Genomic DNA, 21,278 nt, shown 5'->3' on the forward strand with positions numbered 1-21,278 from the left:
CTCATTCTCTGCTAGAACCCCAACATCAATTCAGAATACTGTTAAACCCCTCAAAGAATCTCACCTGACCTGTGAAGAAATTTTCTTTTGCAGATAATGATGAAGACAGAAATGAAACATTGAAAAATCGGCTTGTGAAGATGTAAAGAGAGCATCCTCCAGGGACTAGTCCGGAGCTGTTAGGGCTGAAGACACTCCAAAAGCAGTCACAGAAGTGATACAGGCCTGGGATCAAACCATGATGTGGTCAGAAGGCTCTAGGCTGGCCAGCTGGTGATAGAGCAGGGATTCATTCAGACAGCTGCTGCAAGAGAGCTGGCCAGTACTCTCCTTCAGGCAAAACCAGATGCAAGAGTATCTAGGACTTCACAAAGGAAAGGTGCCCTGCATGGCCAGGGAGAGGCTCTCCTACTGAGGCTTGAAGTTTCCTCATTCATCTTTTCTTGCCACTAGCAAAACTTTCTCTTATGCCACAATTATGGGGAAACAAACATGTTTCTAACAGCCAAAGCCCCAGAGGAAGTATGAAAATGCAGAGATGCTGGATCGAGGTGAAGTGTTCACATCCTTTGGGGTCACTATGTTCTGCCTCCACAGTAGTGGGAGAATCTCCAGTAACATCAGTGCTCACAGATCCAAGAACCAAAAATCTTTAATCCAAAGAGATAAAAGAACACTACAATCTCTCATGTGAACATCTTCCCCGTCTTTAAATTAGAAAGCAGGTGGGCAGTAGCTCACAATGATCAGGAACCCAGAGATCACAAAGTCACTCAGAGATCTTAAATTTCCAGGCTTTTGGAGAAGAGAAGCACGCATATGACTGACAGTCCCTGCAAAGTCTATTGTGCCTTTTCTGTAACCATACATAGATACCGGGGGAAGGAAAGAAAACAAGTTCTTCACAACTCATGTTCCACACTGTTCATCAACCCTGGCAGTTACGTGGCTGTCAGCATAACCTGGCTCCACAAGCAGACAGGTAGGTTCCTGTTATGGTGAACATTATCTGTTTCCCCCTGTCTGCTCACATCAAGCATTGCCACTGTGCTGCCCTTCATCACCTGCCTTGCATTGCTCTGGGTCACAGGCAGAACTGATCACAAACTAAGCTGATGGCTTTGAGCTCAAAAAGATTCTGGTAAGATCAAACCCTTTTCTTGACCACCAAAGCAAAACAATGCCTCAGTGCTCTCACTCTCTGAGGAAGGAAGCAGGTATCCCCTTGTTTTCCTAGGCAGGTAAAGACAGAAGTAGAACATCTCTGCAACTATGCTAGTGATGCTTCTGCTGCCCGTTTACTGCTGACAGAATGTCACAGAGGAACATCACCAGTATGAGCATTTTTAGGTATCTGCTTGGAAAAAGATGGACTTTCGCCTTCCACTGCCAGCCAGGTATGCAAGGGAATGATGTATTGATCTACCCAGCCTTTAGATTACTTACCATGGTATCACAATCCCATGGGATGTGGCCAAATATGGTTTTGTATACTCAGAATTGCCCTCAAAAACCTTGCCTTTGGGATGTTGTGAAAGAGTGTGTTTGTTTAATTATCCTGAGCCCCAATTACATGAGGGTATAGGAAGGGTATAAGAGGCATTGGCCATAATCTGGTGACGAACAGAACCCTAAATAAGTTTGTTGCATCAGCTTGATTCCTTAAGAAATCTGCTGTAATTGGAAGGCAGATAGTGACGGGTTTTGTTGCAATGGACAACTCTAATGAAAAGATCCGCACTGGCAACATCCTAAGCAAGCATTCTGGGCATGTCATGTGAACTGTATGTGTGGAGACACCCACACAGAGGGTGGAAAGGCACAAAGCAGTCTCACAGATCTAAGGGACGTTTACTGACACTAGATTCTGCACTTTCATCTTGCACATACATTAAAAGCTATGTTGAAAGCTACTGCAAGTTTAATAAGAAATTGTAACAAAAGCCCTCCCAGGGTAAAGAGGCAGAGATGAAGCAATAAGCAGCTTTTTGTAGCTAAAACAGAAAAGGAGGAAAGCAAGAAGGAAGGCTGGTTCCTCCCTTCCCCTTACTGTTCTCTGTAGGGAGGAAAGGCAAAACTGGAGGCCAAGGGTCCACCTCCCATGAAATATTTATACCTATCAAACAGAGTTTGTAAAGTTATTAAATCCAAAAACAATAAAGACACTGGGTAATCTGTGCTCCTCAAGCCAAGAAACAGTATTCCTAATAATACAGCATTTTATTTAAGAACAGTCAAAAGAAATCATGCTGCAATAGTAATGTAATAGTGGAAAAAAAACAGATACAGCTCTACAAAATGTGTGCTACTGTAACGTATAGAAACCCAACTTGAGTCCACCTGATTTGTAATATATATAAGCCTGACCTTAGAAAAAGCACCAGACTTTGCAGGTATGTATTAAAATTGAACACTTGGCTAAACAGAGACAGACATAAAAGCAAGAGTACTGAGATTTGGTTAGTTGAATATAAGCAGAAAATAAAATTCTGTGGGTACTGAACTTTTACTCAGGAATTCTGCAGAGGAAAGACTCTGAGGGTCATTTTAATTATAAATAAGGCTAAAATCACCAATGTTCAGATATAAAGAAAGTTCATTTTAGCAGTTTCATTCCAGACTCTCTTGCCTTGCTTTATTCCCTTGTTCACAGCATAGTTACTTTATCTTGGCTACATATCTTTGCCTCTGAAAATGCAGAGTTTCATAGAAAGGGAGAGATGCTTCTTTCCCCTCACAGGATGCCGCTGCACAAGCCTCCAGGCTGCTTTTTCTCAGCAGGGCTTACTTATAGTGCAGCATTTTGCTTTCCCACAGTACTGCAACAGTAACAGCAACCGTATGTATGCAGACCTTATCCCACAAAAGCCCTGTAATTCCCAGTTTATAAATGCAGCAATTACACGGAAGTTAAATAATTTGAACAAGAGGAGATTCCTTAGCAGCCAGGGTGAAAGTGACATAGAATCTAAGTGCAGGCCTGCTCACAATTCTTGAGAAGTTTTGGACAATGTCTTAAAAATACACACATTTAAATGTAAATGTGTGAATATCATTAACTACAATGAGCATTTCATGACCTCTGGGGCATTATGCTGTTGGCACCAACAGGCAAAAGGTCTGTCACAATTGGCGCAGCCTGTCTTTTAAAGAAAGTCAGCAAATTAACAATATTAACAATTACTCCAGTCATTACCTTATAGCCATCAGAGACGGTCGCTGCAGAGATCCATCAAGTCTCCCTGCCCAGATACTCAGCTTCACTAGGGGTTTCTCACCAGCCTCACAGCCCCGCTCAAGTCCTTGCATTCTCTCCTACCACTTCTCATGCATCTGCCCTTCTACAGCACAAAGCTATTTATGAAGAAAAAACAACCATAACGTAGCCATCTACACCACATATTATCCTCTCTAATTTCATTTCTACCTCTCCCATGTATTCTGAGCCTGCCATAAATTACAGAGATTCCAGACGGGCCATTAGGTGAGTTCCAGATGTAAAGTGAAGGTAAGCTTGTAGGTATAGTCCCCAGAAGATAAGAACATGAGGGTTTATCCTTCTGGACCTTTATCGAGAGTTCTGGATAAACAACTTTGGCAGGTGAAACACTAATAATTTCTCTCTCCTAAACAGTAAGTAAGCAGAAAATCCTCTTCTATGAGATCCCACAGAAGAGTGTCAGACTATAGCAGGGTTTTTTTGTTTGGTTGAGATTTTGCTTTGGTTTGGGGGAGCCACACAGAGAGGCCAGTTGAAAGAGGAAGACAGACATACTGAGTTATGAATACTGCAGATTTAACTTGAACTAGAAATGAGGGGAAATTACTTTTTTTAAACTGTTTTTGAGTAATTATAGCCAACAGTACTTAAAATTAGGGTTCCTGTGAGTTGTTGCTTCCCCAACTTATGTTTATACAGATCAAATCATCAGCATTTTTGCTGCTGAATCCTACACTGTTTGAAGGGCATTTACTGCAGACCAGGACAGAACAGGGTTGGGGGAAGAATCAGGCTGGTTATCTCCTTCTCCTGACCTGGGAGGCTGGGACCCAGAAGAGGTTAGCTGTTTCCTAATTAATTTGATTTTTAAAGTTGTTTGTTCCTATTATGAAATGACACTCAGATTAACAGCATTTCTTGCCAGCCAATTGCTTTTATTACTTGTTAACTCTGGAAATACCTACTCAACAAGAACACATTTTTCTATCAAGTCAGCTGAGAAGTTTATTTCTCCCGTCATTACATCAGATTATTATTTTACAATTACAGACAGATTGTTATCAGCTTTCAGAGGCTTTAAAAATAATACAATATGGTTCCTGGCATTCCCAAGCAGGCTGAGAAATGCCACCCACACCATTAGCAACACATTTTTCACACAGCAAGCAAGAAGATTTGTTCTACAGGTGTTTTGGAGTTAATTCTGCAGTAAAACCTGGCACAGAACAGGATCACTAATGCACTAAGGCATGACACGTCGGTACTGAAACTTGGAGCAAATCTGCAATGCCTTTGCTGCTCCCTGGTGAGAAACAGGATCACTTCAAATATCCTTAGGGTGTCTGACTTAGGACACTTCACCAGCACATGACTACAGCTGTACTCCACTATCAGAATGCCCTTAGTACTAACAAGGTTAGGCATTACAGAATACTGCAAGGATACACCCTGCTGAGGAAAAGCCTAGAGCTACAAGCACACCATCTTGCCGATGCAGTTGCACATGCTTACTAGACCTCTATGTACTGAGCTGCGAAAAGGAGCTACATATCCCACTTCTAAATAACCCTCCTGGCATGTACAGAGGGTCTAGGAGTTGTTTGTGACAGGTGAAGATAACATGACTTTCCAATTTAATGATTTCCTTTTAAATCCACTTGACTGGCTAAAGAGACAGCACTATTATATGTAAGGGACACAGTGGGTGCTCCCGATTTATACATACTCAGGGTTCCTAAAGGGAAAGTTTTGGTTTTTGACAGTGACTACAGTTTCAGCTGACACTCGAGGAGCTGTCTGATGAACAGAATAAACAGGTTTTTAAAAATGCCAAGGCAAACCTCTCTAATTCATGGGATCTCAATGCACGGAGAAAAAGTGTTCAGTACAAAATGTAGAACTTGTGGGAGAAGATAACTTCCTATGTGCAATGACAGCGAGCATCTGAACAGCCAGCTCTGGACACGGGCAGCCGTGTAGCTGTAGTAGTAAGCAGTGAGGCAACCATCATCTCAGCGACCATTAAGAGTGAATTACCCCTGCATCAGCATTAGTACTGGAGACATGGGACTCGTTCATGTACCAGATTAGCCAACAAGTACTGTAAGAGTACCTGTCTGCATTCCTGACTTCTGCTGAACTGCAAACTGCTAATACACTTTTCACATCTAAGCAAAGGCACAACAACACTGTTCCAGAAAACACAGAACCAATTAGCAAACTTGTGACTTTTCAGTTGGTTTGAAAAGAAAGAAACTACTACTTTTAATAACTAAAAGCTTTTACAAAGTCATAAGACCTAAAAGTCAGAAACACATTCTGCTCAGTATGCAGGAGCCTTTGCAATAGCAAACAAAGCACTCTTTCAAAGGTGGTGGTGATGGCAAATATTTTACTACTAAAAGGTAAATTTTATTGTGGATTATTGTGTTCAGCCTGAGAATGCTATCTAAGAGCAGCAGTTGAAGAGACTCAGAAACATGTGAAGCCATGGAAAGACTTCCTGGTGAGGGGACATTACAAGATATGCAGTCACAGTCAGAAAACACTTGTGGGCCTCTACTGTTACCCTTGCAGTGGAAATCAAAAAATATGCCATTAAAATGAACCCCAGTGATTGAAGTTACAATACTTTCCCCTCCCTTTCAATACATTCAGTGACACCAGAACTCAAAAATCACAAGATATTGAGACCAAGAGGTTAAAACAAAGGCTGGACAGCCAGGCAGCTCTGGAATTCTATGAACTGCCTAATGACACTGGGTACCCAATATACGTAGAAATGAAATTATTAAGGAATATTTTCATCTATTGGCTCATAAGTTATTTTACTTATCCATAAAAAAAATACCACTATGAACTGTTAAAAGACTAGTTATGGTTATTCCTGCCACGGGAAAGTTTCATATTCCCATCTGGCCAACAAACCAAAGTTAAACATCTTATAAAAGGTGCTGCCTTCTTGTGACACAAAGACCTAAGTTTTCACTGTTAAGAATTCTTTAAAGTTCTCCATCAGTCTTTAGTCATAAAAGCTAGAAAAGTTGGTCAATCTTTAGTTGTTTAGTTAAGCTCAGCATACTCATTCTCGCGTATTCAACTGCAGCAAATGGAACATGAATCTGAAAGTTTATTACAACCATCTTAACTTTTTAAAATTCTTAACCAGCAAAATGCAATCATGCTAAAATTCCTACATCATTATTTGAATTAGCAACAAAGCAATTCTTGAACACAGCAGTAAGACTAACTTAATGGCCCAAAGACTGCTCCAGGCTTGAAGCAGAAATTATACATTGGTCACACTGAATTAGCAGTTGTCATAGGGATGTTGGAGACCATTATTCCCTGTGTGCACATGTAACTCCTACTAACATTAACGGGGTTACCAAACACGCTGAGAGGAAAGCTTGCCCCATTATGTGAACATTGTTGCAAAAGATTAACTGATCTCTCATGCTAGACAGATGGAATGCTAGTTTTCAACACTGATTCACTGAAGAACGTAAGAGCACATGCTGCTATTAAATGAATGCATGGCACAGCCAGGGACTGAAAGCCTGCGTTTGTAAAAAAAAGGGACTACAAAGATCACTACCATACCCTAGGAATCCTCTCCTTCAGAGTCTGGAAAAACTACAGGTCTGGGAATGAGGCTACATGGACTTCATCCAGGTATCTGCCATGGACGCATTCATGATCAACCACACACAGAGTTTAATCTCTTCAGGGAACAATAATGCCATCTAACAGTGGCAACATCAAATAAGGAGTCCGCATTAGAAGCCTGCATTCTTCATATAGTCAACAGACCCTTTGGAGGACTCACAAACCTAGCTCTACCACTCTCCACCAAATATTAACTAAGCCCAGACTGCTACTGCAGATACTTAGATATAAATGATTATATTTACAATAACAGTAAAATACAGACTGCTTTTCTTCCAGGTTTGTAGGAGGAAAAAACACTAAGGAAGTATCAAGTGAAAAACCACAGAATACCTCTCATCTGAGTAATGGCACAACAGGACAGTACATACAGATGTCAAGGCTAGTCAGGGTCACCCTTCTTGATGAATGAAACTGAAAATGAAGGAGCAGATCCCTGAAAAATGTATTATCCGAAGTGATATCTCACCACCAGATATTGTAGCAAAGAGTTAAAGCAAGGTCGTAAGATTGAGAAGTCTGAAGGACTGAATACCAGAGGACAGAATGCACGCTACCTTCTTGGAGCATCTGCCATGTATCAATATCCACAGGCACATTTAAGAGGCAGAATGTGACTATTTAGAAACATAGCAGTCACATGGTGGGGCAGAGGAACCCACAGCACATGTGTGTGGCACAAGCAGGTCAGCAGAGTATGTGGGAGGATGGTATTTCTGAAAGAGCAAAAAAGGCAAAAAGAGCAGACCATCATTGTGTTATGCCACTTTTAAGGCAGTCAGTCATTTCACCTTGATACGTTTTGCGTATGTATTCATTTAGTAAGACTACAATCCAAAGTTTGATACCACATTTAGATTTCTGGAAAGGGATGATAGCAGTACTTCGTTTTCCTGGCTTCACAATATTGCTGTAAAATCAAGACTGAAGTGTGTTTCAAACTGTGCATAACACAAGAAAAGTGCTCTGAATAACAAAATGTTTTTCTTTGGTTGTGCTTTTTCATATAAATGCATACAATAAAAAGTAAGAGCACATAAATAGCTGATAAGCAGCAAAAAGTGCATGTAATGATAGACTATTCTTGATTCACATGAATAACTTCGATCCACATGAACGTTGAGAAAGAAACCCCCAAGTTTAAAAAGGCAATATTTTTCAGGGGGGCTCTATTTTCCTGTTGCTTCCTGAAAGAAGTTCTAAGCCACTGGCACCAGCGGAAAATTGTCCATAGCCACAGAGGCGTAAACAAGTCCTTTCCCAAGCACACTCATCAGAAATTCTTCTCCTACTGCAACAGTGAACTTGCTCTTCCTCCCATCAGTTAGAGAAGAAATGATGGCAGCCTATGAAGTGCAAAATTAGGTGTACAGAGAGATAGCTTTGCAGCTGATAGCTCAAGAGTCAGAAATACTGCAGAGCACTACACGCTTCCAAACCAATTGATCAAGGCAGTATGTTTCTTCTTTACCTTTCGCCCTCTTCCAAAAGGCAACTAAAGGTAGCAACTCGAAACCACAGAAAAAAGCATTTCTCTAATCAGATAAGAAATGCTCTAAAACCCCTGTTCAGTGGTAACCAGCCTTTATTTTCATTATTTAGTTTTAATAGTTCATCTGGTCTGCTGTAATAATGAATTGGATGATAAGGACGTAACCAAGTTCATAATCCTACTACGACAATTAAAGGGCTAATTAACACATGGCTATCTGCAAAAAATCTGATTCCTAAATCAAATGGTATTAAAAGAGAGAACCTCAGCCCAGGATTCAAAATCTGAGTATCTTCAAGCAAATTATTATTCATGTTTTCAGATTTTACTACACCTCAGCTCACAAGTCAATGAGTGGATTATCAAAGGTTGCCAATTAACCAGACTTAAAAGAGCAAACAACATTCAACCTAAACTAACTACATCATACTATCTGTTCAACATCAGTGCCAGCTTGATGAATCTCTGTAGACAACAATGAAGTCATACTCATAACCATTAGCACCTTATTTAAACCAATGGACTGTTTGTCAAAACAAGATCAGATCATGCTAAATGCACGATAAAAATAGATCAAATTTTTAATAGTCAACTCTTTATTAGTGACTCACAACAGAGACCAGGTATTACTTGATAAACAAGTTGGCAGAAAACTGATAAACTTAGTTTATTTTTGAATTAGAAGTGAAGTGTCTCTCTGGTCACTTGTTTTGTTTCTTTAATCCCCTTGATGACTGTGAATGCTTTGGTTGTGTCAGATGGTACAGTTTGGTTTTCTTGGCTCAAATGCTAGAAACCAGTCTAGCTTACATAGGGCCCCACATGCTTGATTCTACCTTTACCCTTTGCCTCCTGGCAAAATGTTGCCGAGAGGTAAATTAATAGAATAAAAAAATTACTAAAATTTCTAAAATACTAAAATTACTTCAAGGAGAACCTTACAAATGAAATGATACTTTCAGGAATGCCATGACTGGGACAGAATCAAAACTGCGTGTTAGTAGTTTTTGACAGGCATCGAAGAGAATGTTCTCTCAAGGAAAAGAGGCTTAAAGAGTATATTCTTTGGGAAGGGAAATACAACTACAAGCCTTCCCTATCCTGGTAATTAATCCAGTATTAAAACATCAAAAGTGTTTTCCAAGACTACATTTAAAATTTATTTAAAAGAGTGTGTAAAACTTCATTGGCCTGACTTAGTTTTCTACAATGTAGTGATGCTGAGAAGCACAGAAAACTGGAATGGCTGTTCAAACACCTACCAGATGACTGTAAAGGTCAAAGCAGTACAATTCACTATCGGTTTTCATGAGTATTATACAACTCATCTGAAATTCTACTCTCAAAGCAAAAAGACTAACACGGTGTTTTATAAAGTCTTCCTCTTCCCCCTCTCCAACAGTTATGAAAACAGCAAGGGAGAAGTCAGACTTGCACAGAATTAATTGTGACTCATTAAGTGGAGCTTTCTAAGAGTCAGTGAAACAGTATTCACCTATTATAGCTCATCATCTCAAAAAAATGCAGCCTCCTGGGCATGGCAGCTGCACTGCCTCTCAAAAACCTCCCTCGGCACCCACAGGGATCATCACTGCTAATCCCATCTCACACACCTTATAAGCCTTCATTCAAAGCAAAGCATTAGGAAGCAATAATATTTTATAGCAATCTGTTTCTTACTACCCACATTGCATTTCTCTATGTAACAGGAATTTACCTGTCTGAATGAGAAAGACTGAACTTTTCATGAGTCAAATAACCTACTTCATCTACAACTATCAAGCAAAATAGAATCATCAGCAACTTTTGTACAAGAGGTGTACTTGGGAAGAGAAAAGAGATGCACTAATGACCTCTAGCAGATCCTTTCTAAGCTTCCCACAGGTCACTTCCATGTATCCCACCCCCATAAACAAGCAGCAGTGTGACATCCCTACAGGGAATTTACTCTCTGCAGTTAATCATGAAGGAGTAAAATTTAGATAATAGCTCTTTCCGTCATTATTCTTATTCCAACCTGAAATAGATCCTAATAATGAATCTACTGCAGCAATTCAGGGTGATTTTTATATTTTTTGAAACAACTTCCTAGTGTATATTCAAATTGTGGTAAGATGAACACTTCCTTCAGCAGGCCCAGTACGAACTGCTAAAAACCACAGATTATTTTGAGGTGAGCATTAGGCCTGAACATACTGCAAGTTCTTTCTTTTTTACTATAGTGAAGTTTCAAATAGAAAAGACACCTCATTAATCTACGTATGTATATATGGTACACAACATACCTGCTGTTAAACCAAAGGTAGTAATTTTGCTAGAACTACACAGAAGCGAAAGTTCAGCTGAAAAAGAATTTGGATACACATTTATGTGATTCAGTGATCTTAAAAACTAAATATAGGGAAGAAACACCAACTGAGAACATATTTAGCCTATTCCACATGTTCAGCAAGGTTGGTCTCTCTTGGTGTTTAAACTAGAGCTGGATAGAACAAATCATAAAGCTACTTCACCAAAGCAAGGGTTGAGTTTTAAAGCAGATAAAGAGACCCATACATATACACATATATATATGTTCATTAGGAAAACTCTGCCAACAGCGGGCAATTCAGATCACATTTCAAAGACACTGCTTCAGGGTAAATCTTGTTATAAATACTGCCAAGCGGAAAGACACACAATAGCATGAAAACCCTTGTAAACATTCTAGAAGAAATACACGTTCAGGTGAAGCCAAATGAACTGAACTGCCTGGAACCCATTTTAAAAGCATCAGACTTCCCCCCCCCCCCCCAAACCTCCCTTAATTTTTCATTTCCTAGTTGCAAATTTTACAAAAGGCAGATTTCAGATGCCAACTGAGCTCTGGCCTGAACAAGCAGCACTTCCTCGTCTCTTCAACCTCTTTACGAAGGTATTGTGAATCTCCACGTAGCAAGCTTGGTTTATTTCCACTTACCCCATCAGCAGTAGCAGAGCTCCCAGCTCATCCTAGGAGATACAGTTTTCTGCTGTTTCTATTTGTCTTGCCCCATATCTTGACCTGAACAGCTCTGAGCTTTGCTGCTTGGGTCCTTGCAAAAGACCAGAATTTGGAATTGTCAAGCTCTTTCCCTGACCCTCCACCAGTAGAACTCCAAAACCACCTTATCAGACCTGCAGATTATCAATCTCAACCTAGTATTTCATGGGCTTCCAGCAGATTTACCAGAAATACTATGCATTTCAGGAGTCAATGACACTGATGAACAATAGTTTGCTTTTTAGTATGGAAAAAAGAAAACTGCTCCCATGACTTCTGGGCATTGAGAACAGGGCAGTCTTTCACCTCAGTTCCATTCCTAGTCAAAGCCTAGATACATACCAAGTTATTTTGCTTGTCTCAGTGGAATAAAAACCCAGCAGGATGAGCAGCCTCAGTGGTGTGCTGGAGCATGGGCTGGCAAAGGTTGCTTGCTGCCCCTCGGAGGCACCACTGTCAGAAGAGTGACTGCAGAGAACTGCCGAGGCTCTGAAGTGTCACTAAATGCAGTGTGAATGGTGAGCAGAGCAAAATCATGCTCACAGTTACATACCCAGGAAAAAGGCACGCATACTCCAAAGGGAAGACAGCAGCCAAAACATCAGCAGCTGTCACCCACTGAATAATGAGAAAACGTGTTAGGTCTTCAATTGTGTGAATAAGCGATGTTGCCTTTTGCAGCCCCTCCTTAAAGCCTCTAATGAAGAGTAATCTCCATACTATTTTTTGCTAAAATTTTCCGGGAACACACTGAGGCACCTCCCAAAAATGGACTGTTTCAGCCCAAAGTGTTTCAAAGTCATAAGGAAATGGGGAGTTAGTTTACAGTGCAAAGCACCTGACAACTGTAACAACCTATTCATTAATGCACACAAGTACTACAGCAGAGCACTATTCCACCTCAGTTCCCTTTTTCTCAGAGCCCAGTCCCAGTGTCTAGTGCGGCAGCAGCAAGGTGCTTCCTCTTCCATAGGTTGCAGGGCTGGGTTTGTGCTGACAGCCAGCAGCCCTGTCAGTGCTCAGTGAAAAGAGAAATCAGAAAGACTTTCCTTAGGTGAGCAGTGGCAAAGCCCTGACTGGGTGGGGCCTCACTGCAAAAACTGCCCTGTCCAGGTCCAGAACAAATGTGTATTTCTGAAAGGAAGAAAGGCTATTTTGTAGGGCTGTGCAATGGAAGAACATTTTACCGGGCCATACAGAGGAGATTTCTACCTGCTTCTACACTAAGAAAACATCAAAAAGGAACAGAGACTCCATTTATCATCTGCCTTCCTGAATTCATCTACTTCAATTGTATTCTTTCTTTCAGTGTTAAATGGGCTTAACTTCAGCCACCTGAAGATAGCCATAAGAATATTAGCTCTTATTAGTCTATTCTATTATGTTATGCCACTGTTTTCTGGCATACCTTGTGTAGCTCTTTGGTTTATTTCAAATTTGCTTTTCTGTAAATATAGACAAGAGTTAAAAAGTAAATGAAATAATACAGACTAAGTCTCTATTCAAGGAAAACAGAGCTTTGAGAATGAGTGAGCAGAATTACAACCCTCTGCCAGGATCAAAGCCTTCCGTGAAGCAGAAGCAGAAAGGTGTTCTGGCAGGTTGGACTGCTTCAGGCACATGCTGCTCTGTGACAAGTCAACAACTCTGTATTTATCTCTGGGGGAGAGTTGTGTCGTCTCTAAGGACGGTTCAGCTGAAAACACTACAAGAGAACCTGTTACTAGCACATAAGAAACCAAAGAGCCACTGGTTTTGAAGAGAAATATTTTTAAAGGTACATAGCTTGTGACTGTTTCTGCAGTAAAGGATCATGACTGCTGCGCTTTGTAGAACCAAAAGATTAGAGCCAGTGTGGGTAAGACCTAGCTGAGGACCCTGACAGGTGCCAAATGTGCTGCAACTGAGGCCTCAGAAACCCTGCCCAGACAAAAGTTTCTTCAGGCCTCCACATTAGTGGATATTCAAATAGACCTGCTTGGCTTCATGTGCACAGCACTACATGAAGTAAAATAAAGACTCAGTCTGCCCTCCTTGGAAACAGGAGGGACCTTTGTTACCCATACATTTATCTTTTTAATAACTATATTTTATCCTAGAGGAAATCAGCTCTATAGAATTTACAGTATAGACCTTTACTGCATACTATCATAGCTTAAGTATGTTTTGCAAGAGAACAAGAAACAACTGGCTACAGCACCTGCATTTGAAGAAAAGGAGCTGGAAGAGAGATCTTTACCTAAAGGGAGTTACTAAAATGGTGTTTTCCTTATTTTGTATGAAAAGCTTGTGTTACAAGGACAAGTTAAAGTGCTACCTTTATCTGACACAACCCATGGTAGACCTTTCAGCACAACACGGCAAAAAAGGAGCAGAAGCTTCAGAATCGACTACTGCAACACTGGGGGGAGGGAGGGAGAGATAAAATTGCATTTCTCAATTAAAAACAAAGTCTACAGCACTTTTTCCAGTCTTATTTCCTGCACACATACGTTACTTCTAATCTTTTCTAACAGAGTTAAGAAACGGATAGGTACTTATTTACACGTATGATCATAGAGTCCACCTCTTTATAACTGCATAAATCCCAACTGTAGCACTTAATCTTCTTGTATAAATACCAGGCATATTTCTCTCATAAGAAATTTGTCTTAAGCACTTAAAATTGTTATTATACTATTTAAATGAGAAGCATGCAAATGTGACACAAAATGTAAACCAGTATTAAGAAGTGTCTGGAGAACAGTTGTTTTGCTCTGTATCTCACACCTTCAAAATGGAAATCTGAAGCAGAGAAAGACTGACTCATAATAGCAATTAAATGAATATATAAGTAGGCTGCAATTAATTAAGCAGATACATTGCTTTTTTAAACTTCCCTTCTGTACTGTAGTCTTCCTTTTTAATCTCATTTTGCTCAGTCCAACTCTTCTGACAGCTGTTGACAGCAATATCCCAAAATACCACAGGTTTTCCTGCAGAAAACCCTACCAATACTGTTAAATCCAGTGGTGCATGTCAATGTGAAGACTCACATCTCTTTTCATTTGCATCTCCATTCCCCTAATGTCAAGGACCTGAAGTTTTACAGCTTCATTAAAGCCTGCTCCTTTGCCCTCTTTCATACACCTAAGACTAAGCAGAGCAAGTAGAACAAGCCCATGGTGGCTGTCACCACCAGCACCTGAGCCGTCGTGATAGCAGGTTTTAACAACTGACAATTTCCCTAGAGTTTAAACAAGAAGGAAAGAGACAAGAACAACTCTCAGTAACACCACTCTACTTGCCACAGAGTAGTAAGGTTTAAGAAGTATCCCATTTCCTCTTTCCTTTTACTTCCTTCCCTACAATGTTGAATTTGGTAGAAATTAGAGGAATAGCCACATTCCCATTTAAAGCTGTGCATTGAACAGAACCAAAATAGATATTCAAATCTAAGACTTAACGTTGTGGTTTTCTACATTCCTGCTCAAACAGAATGACTACACATACTTGGACTATGATTAAGGCTGTTCTGCCATTTACGTTATTTAAGATAACCATACCAGTTTATTTTTTCATTAGTCATTTAAAAGTCAGACCAATTTATCTTGTCATGTGTCCTGGTAGAGACTCCAACTCCACTTGAACAGATAAAAGATACATCTATTATACATTTCCATTAAACATCTACAGCTGCCTCTAACTTTGATCAAGTTTGGATACTTAAACACAGGCATATGAACTCCAGCGTGCAGGCAGGCTTCCAAAACATCTACTCTTCTTAAACACAAAATCTACCCCCTTACACACACCCCGAAAAAACCCCCTACAAAACCAAAAAAAGACACAACAAAGTTCCTAGAAATTATGGTACTTCCTTCGGGGCTAATAGTACTAAATCAAGTACTATGCACAGTTACAGTTCAAGAGATGGCGGGAGTTAAAAATTTACTCTCATGCTGGTGATATTCTTTGACGTTTGTAGACGCACACCTACAAACATGCAAAGCTACAACTGTAACATGAACCCAGGTCTCATTCAGCCAAATAAACATGAAAGGGGAAAACATGGCATGCTAGCCTATGATACACGTTTTCCACAAGCAAATCAAAGCTAGTTGATACAGGCACTTGGACATTCGTGAATATACCTCACTTCCTACTCTAAAGGCCTTAACTTCATGATCTCTGTCCTACAGCTGCCTACAGTAGCCAGGTCATCAATGAACTTAATGGAGAAGAGCAGCATTTCTTCACAGAAACTGAAACAGTTTGGTTTTGCAAAAGCTTATTTACAATATAATTAGCTTCTGACAGTCAAATTAACTCCAGGTTTGTTTTTTCGCTATGTGGCAATGAAAAACAACTTCAACTCTGAAAATATCAGGTAACTGTCACGCTATATTTAACTACCACGTTTCACTTCTGAAGAAACATCATCTGAATAAACAGATGATATAGCTATTGGGCTGCCATCATCAGTAGAAGCTGCAGAAGCACACATTTGACTCTGAAAATGGCAGATACAAAGGATAAGAAAATAATATTTACTACTGAGCATTTCCAGGAGCAAAACCAGGGTTATACTCAATCTTAGTTTGTCTGATTCCTCCACTCAATAACATAGTTTTATTGTCAGGCTTGCTTGGATTCCCGAGAGTTAAATAAGAACTGAGTCTTGCTAACAGACTCTCAATTAATTTCAGCAATACCTGCATTCCTACCTCTTTTGTTCTCTCCCCTGAAATCCCTGAGAAAGGAAATGTACAATTTTGGTTACTTCATCAAATCACTTCTATAGCTGGGAGGCTATTGAAAATAGATTGTCATGCTATTTCAGGAACATGAACACCACTAGCCAGCTATTGAGTCAGTGTTATTTAAACAGCTAGCATAGAATAAAAAAGGCTATGAAAATAAAGAGTATTACAGCAGATCCAAAGCAGTGCAAATAGAAGGACTGTAAAGATGTTTCTGACACGTCATTACCTGTATCAGAAGTTGAACTTTACAAAAAATGGATGTCACACTAGGAGAGAGGCACTGTCTTATTTCCAAGAATTGCTTTAAAACTGCAACTGACAGATATTTTCCGAAGTACAACAGAATTTTCATCTGCTTAAGCACTCAAGCAAACAGCAGTTCAACTTCCAAACTAGCACCAAGAGGGAATGAAAAAGTAATCATGGACAATATTTCATTAGCTGGTTATACAAGTTAATCATAATTCAAGAATGCTGAATATAATTTGACACTACACTCACGAGATTACTTTAAGATTCTAAAAGTGATTGGTTAGATTTCATTTTGTCCTCGCTTGTAGTTCACTCATGTACACATAGAAAAATAACAACCGTAAGCAATCAGTTCAGCAACACTTAAAAGAGCATTTCCACACAACTATTTCTGATACACAGAAAGGACTGTGATAATTATTTACTTCAGCACTTCTCAGTGTAGTGACATGAGGATGGATGCTCAGAAAAAGGCTTAAGCTCCCTTGAAAACTTTCCCATCAACATGCTGCTGCACTACAGCCTAGCGAAGTCAGAGCAGTTGCTAGGACAGGTTAAAATATGGCAAGCAGGAAAACCCCATTACTGACATACTCATACTGACATACTCATCATAGCTCAGTGTCAGAATCTTAGTGAACTTTAAGAAAAATGATAGCATTTTATGTACAACCATCACCAAGGTAGTGAGCAAAATGAAGGCACAAAAGAAACACTAATAAGATAACCTGAATAAAAATCAGACTGTAAAAATATCAATGGGAACTGTCTTCCAAGCATAATGCAGTAAAATGAGAATGTCAAAGGTCATGTATTACATTGGACAGAGGGAAATACGCTTTATTTGTTAACAACACATTTACACAGTAAGGAAACTTACCTACCTTTCTATAGACACCACACAAATCACTCTTCAAAACCTTAAATTCCGATATTTTTTCTCTTTGTGACAGCCTGGTTTTGATCAGGAGCAAAAGTTCTGTGCATTACAACGAGAAAACTTTCTCTCTGTGTTTACTAAACATCTGGCACTAACAGCAAAGCAGATTAGATGATTTTGTTTCAGTACCCGTAAGCTTTGAAACAGCCATTTCCACTTTCCAAGGCTTTTTCTTTAGAAGGTCCAGTGTCAGATTTGCACACTCTACCTGCTAACCTGAGATGTAAGTGTCATAACAGAGCACTCCAATTCACAAGTAGAAAAGACTTGGCTCTGCCCTTAGTCTCACACATCTTAGGTCTCCGAGTGGAACAAATCCCCAAACCAAGTTGCTGGCCAAGTTTTTTTCCATATCTTCTTTCATGTTGTTTATAGAATTATAAGCACCCCTGTGCTCTCCTTCCAAGTGAGATGTAACTGCATTTTATTTGCACTGCAGCTGGCAGTGATCATAAAGCTTCTATACTTCAGTGATAACGAGTGGAAGATTAGAGAGCTGCATGTGAGTAGAAACTTCTTGCCACACACAAAGCCAGTATTCCCTACACAGAAGTACTATTACAGCATCTTTCCAAGCCATAGGTTTTACAATGGAGACCAAGTAGCATAATCAGTTTCAATGATATCATTGTGCATAGCATGCAGATACCTTACCAACACACTCCAGAGCATTCGCACCCATGACATTTTATCCAAAAAATTAAACATGCAGACAGCTTCAGTCTACCTAAAAAGGCACCCAGTAAATGACAATCTGAATTACATGTTACATCTGTAATAATGAATTGTAAATAGTAAGTGATTGTAATGATTATAAAGTTCGTCAGAGCACTCATCCAGGAGCTGGTTTTAAACAATTTTTATCATCCTTTCAGCAATGAAAGAAGCAGCACCCTAGAAAAAGCAGCTTAACTTCAGAAGCCAAGTTAATGAATGCATACAAATTGAGATTCCTCCCCACTCCTCTCAGAGGCAACACTTCCTGCTCTTGCAATTTTATCATGACTCTCACTATTTTTAGTGCTTTTCTTTGAGTCTCTGCTGCTGGAATCATGCCTGAGAGCCTTAGCATTAATTTTAAAAGAAAAGATTTCCCCTCCCCTCCATCCTTGTAAAATCCTGACAGTGTGAAACCAGTGCAGCCTGCAGGCTGAAAAAGTAGAAAAAGACAAGAAATGCAGGGTGGGTTTTGGTTTTGTTTAAATAACACCTCATGACTTCCAAGGCAATTCCTTGAGTGACAGGAGCTAAATAAGGCATCAGCTCCCCAGAGCTGACTGCTCACTGGAATCTCTCCTGAGCAGCTGTAAGGCACATCAGCATTGTTACATGGACAAAACATGCAGTGCCACTTTCACTGCTCTTTCTATGCAGCGGATATTCCTACTCTTCAGAGTGCTAATCCACTTCGCTGAAAAGTCCTGTTCTTAAAGGGAACACTTGAGCTTTTGAGCTCAACACATTTTTGGTTTACAAGATAATTTCATTTTTCTTCTCTGCAAAGCTAACTCTTCTGCTACTAAGAGGACCTTGCGTGAGAAGGTAAAACTAAGAATAATATATACTTTCAAGAAAGGTGCAAATACACATTAAGAAGGACTATGACATCACGCTTCCCTAGGGGAAGATGGTGCTTTTGCATTCACCTTAACATAACCACTTGCTTTTATTTATCCATGCAGCTGGAATTCGAACTGGAAAGTTAAATCAGTTATCTCCTTTTTTATATGATTGAGCAGCTCTTTTAAAAAGCTCCCACTAGATGGTGCCACCGCTTAAACAATTCATAACCCGACTGCACGGCCCGTGCCGCTTCCAACCTGCGCTGAGACACAGAGACAACACATAACCAGAGTGCGCCTTCTATAATGTGTCTGTCAAAACAGCAGCCAAAGTAGCTTTCCCCTATGGAAAATATTTAACTCCTTTCTTTGGCATTTCTTTTAAACAGGAGGGAACACCAGCTGCTTATCTGAGGGAAAACTGAACAGTAATGGAATCACAATGGCTCTCTGACTGAGAGCTACACGAGGAGAGGTGACCTCCGCTGCAGATCAGGGTAGAGAGAATGCTATTCTTGGACTTGAGAAACTCAAGTTCAACTTCCTCTTCTGCTGGGCAGACCAAGTCAGCAAACCCAAAAGCAAGGCTCCTCACCCCACTGCACCTCAGTTCTCACCTGGAAGTACAAATTATGGAGCTATTGGTTAGTACTTGCAACCTCAGCCGGATGCTGAATGGACAAGTACATTTAAAAATTATGCCATATTCCAGAACTGTGAAGTATTTTTGTATACATATATGTGAGAGTCACGTAACATCTTTGGCATTCACTTTCTTTTGGCCCACACAGTACTCTGAACACATGTATTTTGATGAGTTTTAACATGAGCTATGATGACTGTCAGAAGTCTCTTACCTCCTGTTACATGGAATCAGACCCAGTTACTCAGCTTCTGCTGTGCCCTGACCTTCTCTTTCAGGGCCTGCTATTTCATCTCCAGTAGCTCTGAACTTTGAAGAAAGCGTAGTGGGTCAAAGGTATTACTGAGCAGCTAAAATGGTTAGTTATGCCTATCCTGGCAGTCAAGTATGGCTGGATTTTTATTTTAGTGATTTTGTTTAAGCATTTATCAAGAGTCACAGGAACCATTTATTACAAATACGGTTAAACTGATAAATAAAACAAAATGTCTTCACCAGCTCTAGATGCACAGCATAGGAAGTTCTGAGCTACTTAGTTCTGAGTTCCAGTAGAACTAGAAGGCTAAAGTGTATGTTCTTCCAAACCACATTTTTAATGATCATCAGTAAACAGATTATAACCAAATATGAGTAATGTGCATTTAAGCCTATAAGAAAAAGGGAAGTGTTGAGGTAACATTATAATTCAGTCATGTAGACAAGGTAAATTTCCTATCAGCTAGTAGACGTCAGTCTATTTAATTAATCAGGTATGTGAGATAGATAACACACAGAAAGCACACACCTTCATTGCACAGGGAAGAAACCTCCACCCAGCCATACCTCACCTCCACATGAACACTGGACTAAAAAAAGGGAAAAAAAATGCTGAGTAACACATACACCTATGAAATAAACCAGGAACTGCTACAGGAACTACGAGAGATCCCTTACAGCACATGCGAGGAAGAACACTAGGCTAGAAAACATCTGAAAAAGAAAGGAGACTGCGCCTAAGATATTAACAACTAAGACCTGAAAACCAAACCTGAGAAGACTCTTCCCACTCAGGATGCATCATGGGATGAAACTGCCCCAGGAGATGACAAGACCTCCTTTAACTAAGCTAAAATTTTGGTGGTAGTATCATCAGGGTGCTTTCTTGGGGTGAAAGAGATTCAAGCTTGTGGCTTTCACTACAGGAAAGAACATTTCATGGATATACATAATACATTCAGCTGATAAGCCTTTTACTGCTCTGATCATACTCTGTTTTAAACACAAAACCCAAACCAAGAAAACCAAAATAAACACATTCATCAGGTCTAAAATTCTTTGCCAGCTTGTCAAAGGGAAATGGAACTGGTAACCCCAGAAAGGTATCACAGGATTTCTCAGGAACTGAACTGCCCAGAAGGAATAGCACTGAGCTGCACTAAACAGAAGTGTGTTATAAATGTCAACAGTATAAACAACTAGCTGCAAAGAGACAGAATGAAAGTCCAATGATAATTCAGTAGGTTGATTATTCCTGGGGGAAAACTAACAATAATAATTCTGTTACAGTCAGTTCCTTTTTCATATACAATGAAGTAATGCAGCTATATAGTTACTAAACAGCTTCACTATTTAAGTTCAGCAATCATGATGTACCTTCTTTGTGTTGGTACTATTCCCATAGCAAATAGAAGATAATCTCCATTTAAGGATGATCAGAAAACAATACAAATAAATACCGAGGGCACATCTACACT

The 21,278-nt window shown here is 39.8% G+C and overlaps 1 protein-coding gene across 1 annotated transcript in view; it reads right to left on the reverse strand.

Moving 5' to 3' along the window:
* OTUD7A (OTU deubiquitinase 7A) overlaps positions 1 to 21,278 on the reverse strand; it is a 151,144-nt gene that overhangs the window by 117,590 nt on the left and 12,276 nt on the right. The window lies entirely within an intron of this gene.

This window comes from Lathamus discolor, chromosome 8 (genome assembly GCF_037157495.1).
Source record: "Lathamus discolor isolate bLatDis1 chromosome 8, bLatDis1.hap1, whole genome shotgun sequence".
In the NCBI taxonomy this organism is placed as follows: domain Eukaryota; kingdom Metazoa; phylum Chordata; class Aves; order Psittaciformes; family Psittacidae; genus Lathamus; species Lathamus discolor.